The 18,875-nt window shown below is 36.1% G+C and overlaps 1 long non-coding RNA gene across 1 annotated transcript in view; it reads left to right on the top strand.

Moving 5' to 3' along the window:
- Nucleotides 1-443: 443 nt before the first annotated feature.
- Nucleotides 444-18,875, top strand: part of LOC139515013 (uncharacterized) — a 38,467-nt gene continuing 20,035 nt past the window's right edge. The window contains exon 1 of the long non-coding RNA XR_011662797.1: nucleotides 444-559. This is a non-coding gene — a long non-coding RNA (uncharacterized lncRNA). The remainder of the gene's footprint in view (nucleotides 560-18,875) is intronic.

Consider the following 18,875-nt stretch of genomic DNA (forward strand, 5'->3'; position numbering starts at 1 on the left):
TTTTGTAAAAGTTAACAGACGACGACGACGACGACGGACATCGGACACAAAGTGATGAAAAAAGCTCAATTGGCCCTGTGGACCAGGTGAGCTAAAAAAATCGGGATAATGAAACAAATGAATATATCGAGTAACTGTATAAATCCCTCATGAGAGGATATATCGAACAGTAGTGTCAGCGTTTCTTATCATAAACTTTAATTTCCTGAATATTGTGTTCTTGATTCTTTATTTAATACATAAAAAACTTAGTCACACAAAATTAATGATATATCATAATCTAAACATTGATCATATTTGAAAATTCTTTCGACACCAGTCTCTCATGCGATATAATTTTGTAATGCACCACTATTATTAAATTATTATTAGTGTTTAGACATACATATGATATCTTTTTAATCAAAATTTTTAAAAGGTCTACTTATATATAATATAAAAATGATGTTAAACCATGGCATGATAGCCCGTGCAGTACCGCCGAACTAAATGGGTTTAATTGTCCAAAGTTTGTTCTTTTTGACGACGATGTTAGTGGTTCAGAATGTTCTTTCAGATGGTAAGTTTTTAATTCATTAATTTCGTAAAAGTTTCTACATTTTCCATACCTGTTTGACTCGTTGGCCAGTAATTGAAAATCGAAGAAGTAATGCACTTGTTTATTGAAATATTACTGATATTATTCTGTCAAAATGTGTGAACATTTATATTGAAAGTACACAAAATCGGCGAAAACCTTCTAAAATATCCAATTTCAAATCCATAGTCTTCTTTTCTATTTTATTTTTATATGTGGTTGATTCATAAGTTTCCGTAAATAATTATATGGTAACCGACTTATCGTCTATTAACCAATTGCTTACCTTACTAGTTGGTAGTAAAAAAAAAGGTAGGCACTTAAAGTTAACCATCGAGGGACGTTAACTACCGAGGGTAGTAATGAATATTCATCTTTACCGGATGATTGACAGCGATGTAAATAAAAACATGAGAGTGATTACCGTGTGTCAACGTCATATCAAATTAATTCAATTTAATTGTTAGAAATACTGTTTTCTTCTGAAAATTAAAAAATAAATAAAATTGAATGGAATGGAATGGAATGGAATTGAGCTATGTACAATGCAGTAAATAATAGCAATTAGAATTAGACGGTAGACAAGCATATTTTGCCTATTGATTCTTTTTTGCATGCCTATTTGGTTATATTATAATGCACTAATTGTTTTGATACTGTTTAATGTTTAAATAAGACCCATATGTGAACCATTTATGCACTTTTAATATAAAGATCAGATTCACACAGGATCATACAGTTCGAGCTAACTATTTTATGTACGACAGCTATTACTAATGTAACGGTGATGCTGAGATAATCTCCCTTTGCTAGAATATGGGATGACGCAAAATGAACTATATCACTGTGCAAGAACGGAATAGCAAAGTGAATATATAAATCAAACTGTATTGGGATGATTTGGTAAACGTTTATCCAACTTACTGGATATTTTATGAAAGATTTTGCCATTTGTATAGAGGAATTATACCTTTTCAAATAAACTTGGGAGAATAATACACTAATTATAGAATTTTTGGCAACTTAAACGAACTAATCTTGTCAAATATACATCAAAGTCATAGTCTTTGAATATAAATTTGTTGCGTGCAATTGTTATATATTTAATGCGATGAGTGTCATTATAGCCTGAAATGAGATTTTGATTACAACGATTAATAAAAAATCCTGATTAATTCAAACGCAATACTTCAAAATGCGAGTCTTAATTATTGTCGCAATAATAAAAACCTCGCATTAATTTCTGAATTTACAGACATCTGTACCGTCAGCGTACCGTGATCTGTTAAAGTTTTTTTTTTAATAGTTAATTCCGGTGTCACTTTGTCTCTTTTAGAGAGTTGTCTCATTGGCAATCATGCCATATCTTCTTTTTTTATATAATAAAACAAAAACCTGAACGACTTTACATTATAAATTAAAATGCATCCTAGTCGTGATGGAAACAGAGTCAAATGAACAAATGGACTAGATGAAACTGAACGAAAAAAAGAAAGAAAACACCAATTTGATCTGATAGGGGTGAATTCTATTCTTTATTCAAACTCGAGTTTGGTTTGGAACCGTATCTATTGCGATTATTACCCAAGGACAGATATTACATATCTAAACTTCGATGCTCGAATTTGAAGTTACCTATTGAGACGGGTAGATGGGCGGGGATCGCGAGGGAAAATAGAATATGTACATTATGTAATGAGGGAATAGGGGATGAGTTTCATATATTGTTTACCTGTAAAAATGCTGATGTTTCTGCTCTTACATGTAGATCAAAGTTTGTACCAAATTACTATGTAAAGAATCCAAGCAAGAAGAAATTCACTGGCTTGTTGTCTATATGTAACGTACAAGTTCAAAGGAAATTATCAATTTTCGTGAAGAAAATCATAAAATACTTAATCTAATTATACCAATTGTCTTTTAAAATATACTATGTATTTGTGTTTCGTTTGTCCTGTCTCGCTATGTATTATCTTAATATGGTTGTATATATTATTGTCCTCTTGTACACAAGTATGTGTCTGAGGTTATGAATAAAATCTTGAAATCTTGATACAAGAAAAGATTATATTTGCTTCGGCTTTTTCCATTTGCGCCAATCTGCACTTAATTAGCGCCAATTTTTTTTATTTCTTTGCGCCAAATTTATTTTCTTCATTTGCACAAATTAACAGGTAAACACAAGTCATGAGGCATATAAGATGTATAGAATTTATTTATATAATAACAAAAATATTCCTTCTGGCCTTTTGCCACCTGCCACTTGCTCACACGTGACGGGGAGGAGGAGGGGGATTGAAAGCAGGATAAGTTTATTGCAAGTGTACATCACACTTGAAGAAGCACTTTATAAAATAAGATTGTAACAGTTTGACATAAAAAGCACATTTGCATATGCACAAATCTTTTTTAACTGAGTATTGTCATGCAACACTTCTGTTGAACTGCAACCTTGTGATATCTTCCCTACAATAAAGCATCCCCCTTTTTATCAAAATTTTTATAAGTTAAAGCCTGTTTTTTTCTTTATGGCATCGGTTCCATATATGAAAGTAAATGTTCGGGTACCAGAAGTGTGATTAAATGATGATACCCATGATCTCAACATGTGTCTATATACACATTTATCTATATTGTAGCTTGTGTTCATTGAATTGCTGCGTTTGGTTAAACAAGTTTAATTTTATCATCTAAATTTATCAGACCTAACCTTTCGAATCAATTTGGCGCAAATTAAAAAATGTCAATGTGCGCAAATGAAAAAAAATATGCTTTTTCAAAATTGGCGTAATTGTCATACGTACATTCACCGATCACATATTACTGGTTAGATTAATAGGGAATGTTACTGTTCAAATAAATGTCATCGGTCATTCAGAGTGAAGTATAGATACAAAACTTTGGACCGTCGATTGAAAATAGTTTGTTTTGATAACAACCGCCGGTAGGTACAGACAAATACGGTTGATAGACGGTATATAGGAGCACTAAATTCTATGTTAACCACCGACAGTAGGTATAAAGAAATACTATTGAAAGACGGTATATAAAGGAACACTATATTTTACGTTAACCACCGACGGTAGGTATAAAGAAATGCTGTTAATAGACGGTATATAGGAGCACTATATTGTATGTTAACCACCGACGGTAGGTAAATTCAGATACTTTTGACAGACGGTATATATGAGCACTATATACGGACCATATAATTACGTTATATTGACCATCGACGGTAGGTATAAATGAAAACTGTTGATAGACGGTTTATAGGAGCACTTTATTGTATGTTAACCACCGACAGTATGTATAGACACATAATTTTAATAGACAGCACTATATTTTACGTAAACCACCGACGGTAGGTTTAGACAAATACTTTTGATATACGGTATATAGGAGTACTGTATTGCTTGTTAACCACCGATGGTAGGTATAAACAGGTACTGTTGATATACGGTATATAGGAGTACTATATGTAATGCTAACCACCGATGGTAGGTATAGACTAAATACTGTTGATAGACAGTATATAGGAGGACTATATTGCATGTTAACCACCAACGATAGGTATAGACAAATACTGTTGATATACGGTATATAGGTGCGCTGTATTGCATGTTTACCACCGACGGTGGGTATAGAAACAGGTTAGAAACATAGTTTTGATAGACAGTAAATAGGAGCACTATATTGCATGTTAACCACCGATGGTAGGTTTAGAAAAATACTGATAATAGACGGTATATAGGTGCACTGTATTATATGTTAACCACCGACGGTAGGTAGAGAAAAATAGTATTGATAGACGGTATATAGGAGTACTGCAATGCTTGTTAACCACCGATGGTAGGTATAGACAAGTACTGTTGATATACTGTATATAGGAGTACCGTATGGCATGTTAACCACCGACGGTAGGTACAGACAAATACTGTTGATAGACGATATATAGGAGTACTGTATGGCATGTTAACCACCAACGGTAGGTATAGACAAATACTGTTGATAGACAGTAAAAGGAGGACTATATTGCATGTTAACCACCGACGGTAGGTGTAGACAAATACTGTTGATAGACGGTATATAGGAGCACTATATTGTATGTTAGCTACCAACAGTAGGTATAGACTAAAACTCTTGATAGACGGTATATAGAAGCACTATATTGTATGTTAACTACCAACAGTAGGTATAGACTAAAACTCTTGATAGACGGTATATAGGAGCACTATATTGTATGTTAACCACCGACGGTAGGTATAGACGAATACTGTTGATAGACGGTATATACACATGTAGGAGCACTATATTGTATGTTAACTACCGACAGTAGGTATAGACAAATACTGTTGATAGAGGGTATATAGGAGCACTGTATTGAATGTTAACTACCAACAGTAGGTAAAGACTAAAACTCTTGATAGACGGTATATGTAATAGCACTATATCGTATGTTAATCACCGACGGTAGGTATAGACAAATACTGGTGATAGACGGTATATAGGAGCACTATATTGTATGTTAACTACCGACAGTAGGTATAGACAAATACTGGTGATAGACGGTATATAGGAGCACTATATTGTATGTTAACCATCGACGTTAGGTATAGACAAATACTGGTGATAGACGGTATATAGGAGCACTATATTGTATGTTAACCACCGACGGTAGGTATAGACAATTACTGTTGATAGACGGTATATAGGTGCACTATATTGTATGTTACCTTCCGACAGTAGGTATAGACAAATATTGGTGATAGACGGTATATAGGAGCACTATATTGAATGTTAACTACCGACAGTAGGTATAGACTAAAACTCTTGATAGACGGTATATAGGAGCACTATATTGTATGTTAACCACCGACGGTAGGTATAGACAAATACTGTTGATAGACGGTATATACATTGTAGGAGCGCTATATTGTATGTTAACTACCGACAGTAGGTATAGACTAAAACTCTTGATAGACGGTATATAGGAGCACTATATTGTATGTTAACCACCGACGGTAGGTATAGACAATTACTGTTGATAGACGGTATATAGGTGCACTGTATTATATGTTAACCACCGACGGTAGGTAGAGAAAAATAGTATTGATAGACGGTATATAGGAGTACTGCAATGCTTGTTAACCACCGATGGTAGGTATAGACAAGTACTGTTGATATACTGTATATAGGAGTACCGTATGGCATGTTAACCACCGACGGTAGGTACAGACAAATACTGTTGATAGACGATATATAGGAGTACTGTATGGCATGTTAACCACCAACGGTAGGTATAGACAAATACTGTTGATAGACAGTATAAAGGAGGACTATATTGCATGTTAACCACCGACGGTAGGTGTAGACAAATACTGTTGATAGACGGTATATAGGAGCACTATATTGTATGTTAACTACCAACAGTAGGTATAGACTAAAACTCTTGATAGACGGTATATAGAAGCACTATATTGTATGTTAACTACCAACAGTAGGTATAGACTAAAACTCTTGATAGACGGTATATAGGAGCACTATATTGTATGTTAACCACCGACGGTAGGTATAGACGAATACTGTTGATAGACGGTATATACACATGTAGGAGCACTATATTGTATGTTAACTACCGACAGTAGGTATAGACAAATACTGTTGATAGAGGGTATATAGGAGCACTGTATTGTATGTTAACTACCAACAGTAGGTAAAGACTAAAACTCTTGATAGACGGTATATGTAATAGCACTATATCGTATGTTAATCACCGACGGTAGGTATAGACAAATACTGGTGATAGACGGTATATAGGAGCACTATATTGTATGTTAACTACCGACAGTAGGTATAGACAAATACTGGTGATAGACGGTATATAGGAGCACTATATTGTATGTTAACCACCGACGGTAGGTATAGACAAATACTGGTGATAGACGGTATATAGGAGCACTATATTGTATGTTAACCACCGACGGTAGGTATAGACAATTACTGTTGATAGACGGTATATAGGTGCACTATATTGTATGTTACCTTCCGACAGTAGGTATAGACAAATACTGGTGATAGACGGTATATAGGAGCACTATATTGTATGTTAACTACCGACAGTAGGTATAGACTAAAACTCTTGATAGACGGTATATAGGAGCACTATATTGTATGTTAACCACCGACGGTAGGTATAGACAAATACTGTTGATAGACGGTATATACATTGTAGGAGCGCTATATTGTATGTTAACTACCGACAGTAGGTATAGACTAAAACTCTTGATAGACGGTATATAGGAGCACTATATTGTATGTTAACCACCGACGGTAGGTATAGACAAAGACTGTTGATAGACGGTATATACATTGTAGGAGCGCTATATTTTATGTTAACCACCGACGGTAGGTATAGACGAATACTGTTGATAGACGGTATATACACATGTAGGAGCACTATATTGTATGTTAACTACCGACAGTAGGTATAGACAAATACTGTTGATAGAGGGTATATAGGAGCACTGTATTGTATGTTAACTACCAACAGTAGGTAAAGACTAAAACTCTTGATAGACGGTATATGTAATAGCACTATATCGTATGTTAATCACCGACGGTAGGTATAGACAAATACTGGTGATAGACGGTATATAGGAGCACTATATTGTATGTTAACTACCGACAGTAGGTATAGACAAATACTGGTGATAGACGGTATATAGGAGCACTATATTGTATGTTAACCACCGACGGTAGGTATAGACAAATACTGGTGATAGACGGTATATAGGAGCACTATATTGTATGTTAACCACCGACGGTAGGTATAGACAATTACTGTTGATAGACGGTATATAGGTGCACTATATTGTATGTTACCTTCCGACAGTAGGTATAGACAAATACTGGTGATAGACGGTATATAGGAGCACTATATTGTATGTTAACTACCGACAGTAGGTATAGACTAAAACTCTTGATAGACGGTATATAGGAGCACTATATTGTATGTTAACCACCGACGGTAGGTATAGACAAATACTGTTGATAGACGGTATATACATTGTAGGAGCGCTATATTGTATGTTAACTACCGACAGTAGGTATAGACTAAAACTCTTGATAGACGGTATATAGGAGCACTATATTGTATGTTAACCACCGACGGTAGGTATAGACAAAGACTGTTGATAGACGGTATATACATTGTAGGAGCGCTATATTTTATGTTAACCACCGACGGTAGGTATTGACAAATACTGTATATAGACGGTATATAGAAGCACTATATTGTATGTTAACTACCGACAGTAGGTATAGACAAATACTGTTGATAGACGGTATATGGGAGCACTATATTGTATGTTAATCACCGACGGTAGGTAAATTCAGATACTTTAGACAGACGGTATATATGAGCACTATATACGGACCATATAATACGTTATATTGACCATCGACGGTAGGTATCAGGGGCGTAGCTAGAATGAAACGATGTGCAAGCAAGGACTGCCGAGCGGAGCGAGGCGAAAAATTTTTGGGACCCTTTTATGCAGAAAAATGTTTTTTTTTCGGTTTTCGGTCGTAGGGCGGTTAAAAGAGGAGCTTTATGTAGATAGGACTTTTAAAAAAATTATGAATGTAAAACTATTAATAAATCTTCTGAATAGAGTAATATATAAACAACACATCATTTGTGATACAGAATTTACTCAAAATTGTCCAAAATCTGCTTTTCGAGTCTAGACAGAAACAAACTTCTCTATTACTTTGTCAATATTCACACTGAAATCCCGATTAATATGCAGTAAATGCGGCAAATGCTACTGCCGTAAATGCTACTGTCGTTGTTCATTGTTGATCGTACATTTGTTTTCAATATACGTAGTACACTGATAGATCTCCATGGTAGCCGGCACTCGCGAGATGTGATACTGGCAGCGTACGTGTTCGGCATCGAGCGACTTCCCAATTGAATTCGTCAAAATTACATGCCAGGTCAGTTTCGTATGTCTCAGACAATGTTGAGATTTTTTCGTTTGTTATATTTCCTACAACACGATGAAGCACATACAGTGCAAAGAAGCGATTTTCTGATAATACTAGACGCGACTCCAGTCTCCAGTTCCCTTATCATATGGTCTATGAACGCAAAAAATAATGAGACTTTCAAATACTGTTTTGGCGTGTTTACAGGGTCATTGGCTGCGGTAGTCTGTCGACCACATCGCCTCGGCATATTTTCAACGATATCGAAGGATTCTGATAATTCTAATGCCGATTGGTACATATCATTCCAAACTGATGAACCGTACACTGTATTATGTGCTCCAAAACTACATGTCATAGACTGAGTATTACAAAATTCAAATCTTGTAAAAGATACATGTTACTGTCCGATTTTGTCATAATCTCCAATAAAGCTTTTATTTCGAAACCAAATGCCGTTATTTAATGATATTTCATCAATTAAAAAAGTGACAACATAGGTGTTTCCTTTAACATTCAGTTTATAAAATTTTATTTTGACATTTTTTTTTTTTGCATGCCGAATCGATGTGCACGCAACTGCGTGTTAGCGTATAGGGAGCTACGCGCCTGGGTATAAATGAAAACTGTTGATAGACGGTTTATAGGAGCACTTTATTGTATGTTTACCACCGACAGTATGTATAGACACATGATTTTAATAGACAGCAGTATATTTTACGTTAACCACCGACGGTAGGTATAGACAAATACTTTTGATATACGGTATATAGGAGTACTGTATTGCTTGTTAACCACCGCTGGTAGGTATAAACAGGTACTATTGATATACGGTATATAGGAGTACTATATGTCATGTTAACCACCGACGGTAGGTATAGACTAAATACTGTTGATAGAAGGACTATATTGCATGTTAACCACCGACGATAGGTATAGACAAATATTGTTGATATACGGTATATAAGTGCACTGTATTGCATGTTAACCACCGACGGTGGGTATAGAAACAGGTTAGAAACATAGTATTGATAGACAGTATATAGGAGCACTATATTATATGTTAACCACCGACGGTAGGCAGAGAAAAATAGTATTGATAGCCGGTATATAGGAGTACTGTAATGCTTGTTAACCACGGATGGTAGGTATAGACAGGTACTGTTGATATACGGTATATAGGAGTACTGTATTGCATGTTAACCACCGACGGTAGGTACAGACAAATACTGTTGATAGACGATATGTAGGAGTACTGTATGGCATGTTAACCACCAACGGTAGGTATAGACAAATATTGTTGATAGACGGTATATAGGAGCACTATATTGTATGTTAACTACCAACAGTAGGTATAGACTAAAACTCTTGATAGACGGTATATAGGAGCACTATATTGTATGTTAACCACCGACGGTAGGTATAGACAAATACTGTTGATAGACGGTATATACACATGTAGGAGCACTATATTGTATGTTAACTACCGACAGAAGGTATAGACAAATACTGTATATAGACGGTATATAGAAGCACTATATTGTATGTTAACTACCGACAGTAGGTATAGACAAATACTGTTGATAGACGGTATATGGGAGCACTATATTGTATGTTAATCACCGACGGTAGGTAAATTCAGATACTTTAGACAGACGGTATATATGAGCACTATATACGGACCATATAATACGTTATATTGACCATCGACGGTAGGTACGTATAAATGAAAACTGTTGATAGACGGTTTATAGGAGCACTTTATTGTATGTTTACCACCGACAGTATGTATAGACACATGATTTTAATAGACAGCAGTATATTTTACGTTAACCACCGACGGTAGGTATAGACAAATACTTTTGATATACGGTATATAGGAGTACTGTATTGCTTGTTAACCACCGCTGGTAGGTATAAACAGGTACTATTGATATACGGTATATAGGAGTACTATATGTCATGTTAACCACCGACGGTAGGTATAGACTAAATACTGTTGATAGAAGGACTATATTGCATGTTAACCACCGACGATAGGTATAGACAAATATTGTTGATATACGGTATATAAGTGCACTGTATTGCATGTTAACCACCGACGGTGGGTATAGAAACAGGTTAGAAACATAGTATTGATAGACAGTATATAGGAGCACTATATTATATGTTAACCACCGACGGTAGGCAGAGAAAAATAGTATTGATAGCCGGTATATAGGAGTACTGTAATGCTTGTTAACCACGGATGGTAGGTATAGACAGGTACTGTTGATATACGGTATATAGGAGTACTGTATTGCATGTTAACCACCGACGGTAGGTACAGACAAATACTGTTGATAGACGATATGTAGGAGTACTGTATGGCATGTTAACCACCAACGGTAGGTATAGACAAATATTGTTGATAGACGGTATATAGGAGCACTATATTGTATGTTAACTACCAACAGTAGGTATAGACTAAAACTCTTGATAGACGGTATATAGGAGCACTATATTGTATGTTAACCACCGACGGTAGGTATAGACAAATACTGTTGATAGACGGTATATACACATGTAGGAGCACTATATTGTATGTTAACTACCGACAGTAGGTATAGACAAATACTATAGATAGACGGTATATAGGAGCACTGTATTGCATGTTAACCACCGACGGTGGGTATAGAAACAGGTTAGAAACATAGTGTTGATAGAAGGTATATAGGAGCACTATATTGCATGTTAACCACCGATGGTAGGTTTAGAAAAATACTGATAATAGACGGTATATAGGTGCACTGTATTATATGTTAACCACCGACGGTAGGTACAGACAAATACTGTTGATAGACGATATATAGGAGTACTGTATGGCATGTTAACCACCAACGGTAGGTATAGATAAATACTGTTGATAGACAGTATATAAGAGGATTATATTGCATGTAACCACCGACGGTAGGTATAGACAAATACTGTTGATAGACGGTATATAGGAGCACTATATTGTATGTTTACTACCAACAGTAGGTATATACTAAAACTCTTGATAGACGGTATATAGGAGCACTATATTGTATGTTAACCACCGACGGTAGGTATAGACAAATACTTTTGATAGACGGTATATACACATGTAGGAGCACTATATTGTATCTTAACTACCGACAGTAGGTATAGACAAATACTGTTGATAGACGGTATATAGCAGCACTATATTGTATGTTAACTACCAACAGTAGGTAAAGACTAAAACTCTTGATAAACGGTATATGTAATAGCACTATATCGTATGTTAATCACCGACAGTAGGTATAGACAAATACTGGTGATAGACGGTATATAGGAGCACTATATTGTATGTTAACTACCGACAGTAGGTATAGACTAAAACTCTTGATAGACGGTATATATGAGCACTATATTGTATTTTAACCACCGACGGTAGGTATAGACAAATACTGTTGATAGACGGTATATACATTGTAGGAGCACTATGTTGTATGTTAACTACCGACAGTAGGTATAGACAAAGACTGGTGATAGACGGTATATAGGAGCACTATATTGTATGTTAACCACCGACGGTAGGTATAGACAAATACTGTTGATAGACGGTATATACATTGTAGGAGCACTATGTTGTATGTTAACTACCGACAGTAGGTATAGACAAATACTGGTGATAGACGGTATATAGGAGCACTATATCGCATGTTAACTACCGACGGTAGGTTTAGAAAAAATAAAATAATAGACGGTATATAGGAGCATTTTATTGCATGTTAATCACCGACGGTAGGTATAGATAAATCATGTTGATATACGGTATATAGGAACACTATATTGCATGTTAATCACCGACGGTAGGTATAGACAATTGTCAATAGACTGTGTACTGGAGCACTGTATTGTATGTTAACCACCGACGGTAGGTACAGACAAATACTGTTGATATACGATGTATAGGAGCATTATACTGTATGTTAACTACCGACAGTAGGTATAGACAAATACTGTTGATAGACGGTATATAGGAGCTCTATATTGTATGTTAACTACCGACGGTAGGTATAGACACATACTGTTGATAGACGGTATATAGGAGCACTATATTTATTGTATGTTAACTACCGACAGTAGGTATTAGACAAATACTGTTGATAGACGGTTTATAGGCGCACTATATTGTATGTTAACTACCGACAGTAGGTATAGACAAATACTGTTGATAGACGGTATATAGGAGCACTATATTGTATGTTAACCACCGACGGTAGGTATAGCCAAATACTGTTTATATACGGTAAATAGGAGTACTGTATTGCATGTTAACCACCGACGGTAGGTATAGAGAAATACTGTTGGTAGACGGTATATAGGAGCACTATATCGCATGTTAACTACCGACTGTAGGTTTAGAAAAATACTGATAATAGACGGTATATAGGAGCATTATATTGCATGTTAACCACCAACGGTAGGTATAGACAAATACTATTGATAGACGGTGTGAAGGAGTACTAATACGTATGTTAACCACTGACGGTAGGTATAGACAAATACTGTTGATATACGGTGAATAGGAGTACTGTTTTGCATGTTAACCACCGACGGTAGGTATAGATAGAATGAAATTCAAAACAGTGTGGCTGTGGCCATTGATTGACACATTAAATTGATCCATTGACTGGGACAATTTACATGAACGTTTGTCTGTAGCGACCACAGTTCACGACGTACCTACGATAGACATTTAAACTGTGGGGTCACCAAAGGTTTCTTAACGCCTTTAATTATAAAATAATTCAAAAAATTAATCAGGAATAACCTTTATGTTTTGATTTATATAATTGATATAAATCAAAACATCGTGTTATTTCTGATTAGATTTTCGAATTACTTTATTAAGTTGCTGAGAACCTTTGGTGACCCCATAGTTTAAGTGTCTTTAAAAAGTACATAGTGAGCAGTGGTAGTTACATACAAACGTTCACCTTAATTGTCCCAGTCAATGGATGAATTTAATGTGTCAATCAATGGCCACAGCCACAATGTTTTGAATTTCATTATAAATACTGTTGGTAGACGGTATATAGGAGCACTATATCGCATGTTAACTACAGACGGTAGGTTTAGAAAAATACTGATAATAGACGGTATATAGGAGCATTATATTGCATGTTAACTACCGACAGTAGGTATAGACAAATAATGTTGATAGACGGTATATAGGAGCACTATATTGTATGTTAACTACCAACAGTAGGTATAGACTAAAACTCTTGATAGACGGTATATATAATAGCACTATATCGTATTTTAATCACCGACGGTAGGTATAGACAAATACTGGTGATAGACGGTATATAGGAGCACTATATTGTATGTTAACCACCGACGGTAGGTACAGACAAATACTGTTGATATACGGTGTATAGGAGCACTATATTGTATGTTAACCACCGACGGTAGGTATAGACAAATACTGTTGATATACGGTACATTGGAGTACTGTATTGCATGTTAACCACCGACGGTAGGTATAGATAAATACTGTTGGTAGACGATATATAGGAGCACTGTATTGTTATTGGTTACTGTTTTTGATATTGATTTTACGTTTATCGTTTCAGCATTAATCGGGCTGTTAGTTTTCGTTTTTCGTCACATCTAGTCAGGAATGGGTTTGAATAGCATTTTACATGAATACATATGTGTAACTCATGGCTGATTCACATTCGTTTGTCTTTGGTGGATAAGTTTCCCATTGGCAATATTACCACATATCTTCTGAATTTTCATTGCATCATCTAAACATGTAAAATTCGTATATAGAAAATGTAGGTGTTTTAAGATTTTTTTTTTTTTTCTTCTGTTTTTTTTTCTTTTTTCATTATTTTTTTTGTATCATTATTTTTCATTTAACCAAATAGAGCTACGAGTTTACTGTCATTCTGAATCGTGTCAGTGGATGAATAGTTGTTGATAATGTCCTTCATCTCGAGTCCCGACATGTCAATTTGACGTAATAAATTTAATACAGGCCACATGTATCTGAATCATTGGGTTGGATTTGATTGCAAACCACACAGTATTTCGGTCCATTGACGATGAGTACATTTCTGAAATAGCGTTGGTACTTTTCCGGTAATCGTTCTAAGGAGTCGAAAAATTCTGATGGACCCGATGCGGGGAAATGAAATGCAACCCAATGATCCCCCTTTTGATCACAGTTGTCCGTATTGACCACAAACCTTCTACGCCTGTCGCTCACATATCTAGGCAAGTCTTCTGCACAGCAAACGGTCACGGGCAATCCACTCAAAACATCCTCTACATCTTTCCCGGTCATCGTTAAGGGCAATGCCGTTTTTATTCCCACAACCTTGCTGACGTTGGGCTTCTAATCCACGTAGGTGAGCAAACACTAAGTACTCCACAATCCTGACAGGCGATGAGATCTTTCCGTGTTTCAGCATCCTCTGACGAACTATGTGTTGTCTCGTCGGCAATATCTTCGTCTGATGAGACCGAACTATCGTCTTCAAAAGTATTCGAGAGACGGTCGTCATCCCTCTGTCCGTCTGGTGTCTCTCCTTGACCGACCTGCAAGACCTCGGTGTGCAATCTGGAGGCTTCTGGGGTTCTAGCTTTTAGGTCAACAAGAAAGTACACGAAATGTGTCCTCTTTGCCTCTTCAAATTTCCGGAGAAAGAAGTCCCCTCGAGAAGGATACATCTGTCGGCCAAGAGTCACGATGGGCTGTCGATCAATGGGGTTATTAAAGAGAATGAGATAATTACAGTTTCGTCTCTGGGTGGGGTCTTTGCCAAAGTATAAATTCTGATTAAAAACGACGACCGATAAATTTCTATGATGACACCCTTCCGTAAACAAATCATTTATTCTGGAGTCTTTGTCCGATGTCGACATGAGGTCATCTAATAGGATCATGTTTCGAATGTTGGGATCGAAGAAATCGTCCCTTTCGAGATCAAAAGGAATTCCACGAATGAGTTCAACGCGTGGAAGCACTGCATGTTCGTTGTATTTCCTCGTAAATAGGTTGCCACCTTTTATACAACCAAACGATCCTGTCTGGACTAGGACTTCACAGTTTTTTTATGTGTTGAAACAAATAACATTAAATAAGTTTTATCGCAGGAGGTTGGACCGGACACAATCATGGTAGAAGAGTGTCTAAACACGAAAGCCTTCTGCTGCTGCTGCTTCTTTTTCTGCTGCTGCTGTTGCTGCTTTTGCTGCTGCTGGGTAACACCTGGGTGGTATAGTGGCTCATCGGAAGAATGCTTACTTCTTATATGTCTTTGAAGATCGTGCGGCCACACATACACTTAACAGCAAATATTGCAATTAAACATACTCGTAATTTCCTAAATGACAGTGAGTAGTTTCCTCTTATAGATTTACTTCACTTCCTTCGAAAATATAGCAAGAGAAATACATGGTCATCTTTTAGACGACATATTTGAAGATGATCGTATCTCAAAACAAATTCGATGTGATACAATTCATTCCTGGTTACCGTGAAATAGACTGGTTTCCCAAACGTCACGTCCGTAATATCTTCATTTAATCGTATCGACTGGAGAATATGGAGAGATTTTCCCTAACGTACGACTGGTGCACGAAATCGGAACAGAAGTACATACGTCTCGTTTAGGCTTCTAATTCCGGTATGAACGACACCTTCAATGAACATTCCCACGATCCATCCAACGTATAGCGTTTTGCAAGGCGCACTTTGAAATTGCCACGTACGTTATTTTCAAACGATGGATGAAAGCGAGTTTTCGCTATTAATAAATAAACAAAACTCGTCCATAGTGTTAATTCCAGTGAAACCTTAAGTATCTCTCTTACAGCTTTGTTATACTCAAAGCCGTATTTAAGGAAATAAACGGAAATAGTAATTGATTGCTTAACGTCCAGTGGCAAATAATTCATGAATGTTTAGAACATATCTAAAAGATAAAGATAATTATTTAATGTCACAGACTATATTTTATAATTGGTGTCCGTTAATTAGAACCAAATAAAAAAGTGTACACCTGTAAACATGTTATTGAAAGAAAGTGTATAAAGATACTTATTTTTAATCACCAGATGTGCTTTATGTCATGTTAAACAGGACCATAGGATACTAATTAAGTGGTTCAAATAAGTCGGAAAGCTACGGACGCCCATAGAACCTCCCACAAATATAATTTGAATTCGAAATCACGAATTTAAATCGTTATTACGAATTTCATAATTCGTTACTGGTATAACATTAAGGTATAGCGTCCAAGCCCAAATATGGCGTCGGTGTCTCGATGTCCGAATCATACGGTCCAACCTCAAATTCGCGTCCCGATTTCATGGTCGACCATGGCGTCCGCGTTAAGGCCCAAATATGGCGTCGGCATTCACACCCAGGTCCAAATATAGCATCAGCGTCCGACGTCCACCTTTATGGGTTCATTCTGTCCCACAAACACTACTGACAACTCTCCACAAGAGACCAAAATGGCACAGAAATTAACAACTATAGGTCACCGTACGGCCTTCAACAATGATCACAGCATAGTCACCTATAACAAGTCCCGAAATGACAATGTGAAACAATTTAAACGAAAAACTAACGACCTAATTTATATACAAAAAATGAACGAAAAACAAATATGTAACATATAAACAAACGACAACCACTGAATTATAGTCTCCTAACTTGGGACAGGCACATACATAGAGAATGTGGCGGGGTTAAACATGTTAGCGGGATCCCAAACCTCCAATAACCTGGGACTTTGGTGTAACAGTACAACATAAGAACGAACTATAAAAATCAGTTGAAAAAGGCTTACTCATCAGATGGAAAAAAATACAAATATATAAGATCCATACAATACATACAGACCATATATCGAAACCAATATATACTAAGCATTCAGCCAATCAAACAAAATGCATCTTAGAACCAAAGATCATTTTCACACTGTATATGGGTTAGAGATCTTAAAACAAGAGTTTTTTTTGGACACTGTATATGGGTCAGAGATACAGTTTGTATACAGACTGTATATAAAAATTAGACCCATAGATAAAGCATACAGAAAATGCATACAGACTGTATATAAGAGCCACAGGCAGTGCACACACTGTATCTTGCAGTAACAGGCAAAACATACAGACTTTTATTTCAACTTGGAACAACTTACAATGCATACATACTGTGTCTCTGATCCATAGACAGTGTTAACCGACTAAATCTAAGATATACCGACAATAGAAGTATCTTAGACTCATAGTCAAAGCATATAAACAATGTATAAAGACTAAGAACGACGTACAATACATAAACTTAATTCAATTTACAACAAAGAAAATGCATACAGACTGTATCTGGGAAGCACAGACAATGCATTGACTGTGTGTAATCAAAGAACCTTTGTGAGCACGCTCACATACTTTACAGCCCGACACTGTCACTAAGCAAACACAATTTCAACAGATTATTTAGTTCAAACACGCATGAAATTCTGTTGTGTAATTTCAGAAGATATGCAGAAGTATAGTTAGGCCGAAATTCTAAGTTCAGAAGGCATAGTTCCTAATTCCTAACAAGAGTACACACGTTGAAATTTCTCGCCTTATTTATGTTGATAGACCTAAATATAAAGTTTTACTACAATTATCACATAAACTTATTAATAACATGACCAAAGAAAATGAGATCAAGGTCATATGACCAAAATGAGGAATACATTTACACCTTACAATCATTCAATACAAATCAGGTCAAGGTCAGATGACACTTGGCACAAAAACTAAACACTGAACAATGAACCTCGAAAATGAGGTCAAGGTCAAATGAGACTTGCGAGACTGACATCATAAGATATTTCCAGACACCAAATAAAGTTGACCTATTGCATATAGTATTAGAAAAAACGAACAAAACTCAAAAGCTTAACTTTGACCATTGAACCAAGGAAATGAGGTCAAGATCAGATGACACCTGCCAGTTGGACATGTACACCTTACAATCCTTCCATACACCAAATATACAAGACATATTTCAAATAGTATCTGAGATATAGACTTGACCACCAAAAACTTAACCCTTTTCACTGATCCATGAAATGATGGCGAGGTCAAGTGAAAACTGTCTGATGGGCATGCTGACCAAGGTACGCAAATACTAAACATAGTTACCCATAATATGAGAGAAATTACAAAAACTCTTAACTTTTTTTCAAGTAGTCACTGAACCATGAAAATGAGTTCAAGGATAATGGACATGTGACAG

The sequence above is a fragment of the Mytilus edulis genome, chromosome 3 (genome assembly GCF_963676685.1).
Source record: "Mytilus edulis chromosome 3, xbMytEdul2.2, whole genome shotgun sequence".
NCBI classification, from domain to species: domain Eukaryota; kingdom Metazoa; phylum Mollusca; class Bivalvia; order Mytilida; family Mytilidae; genus Mytilus; species Mytilus edulis.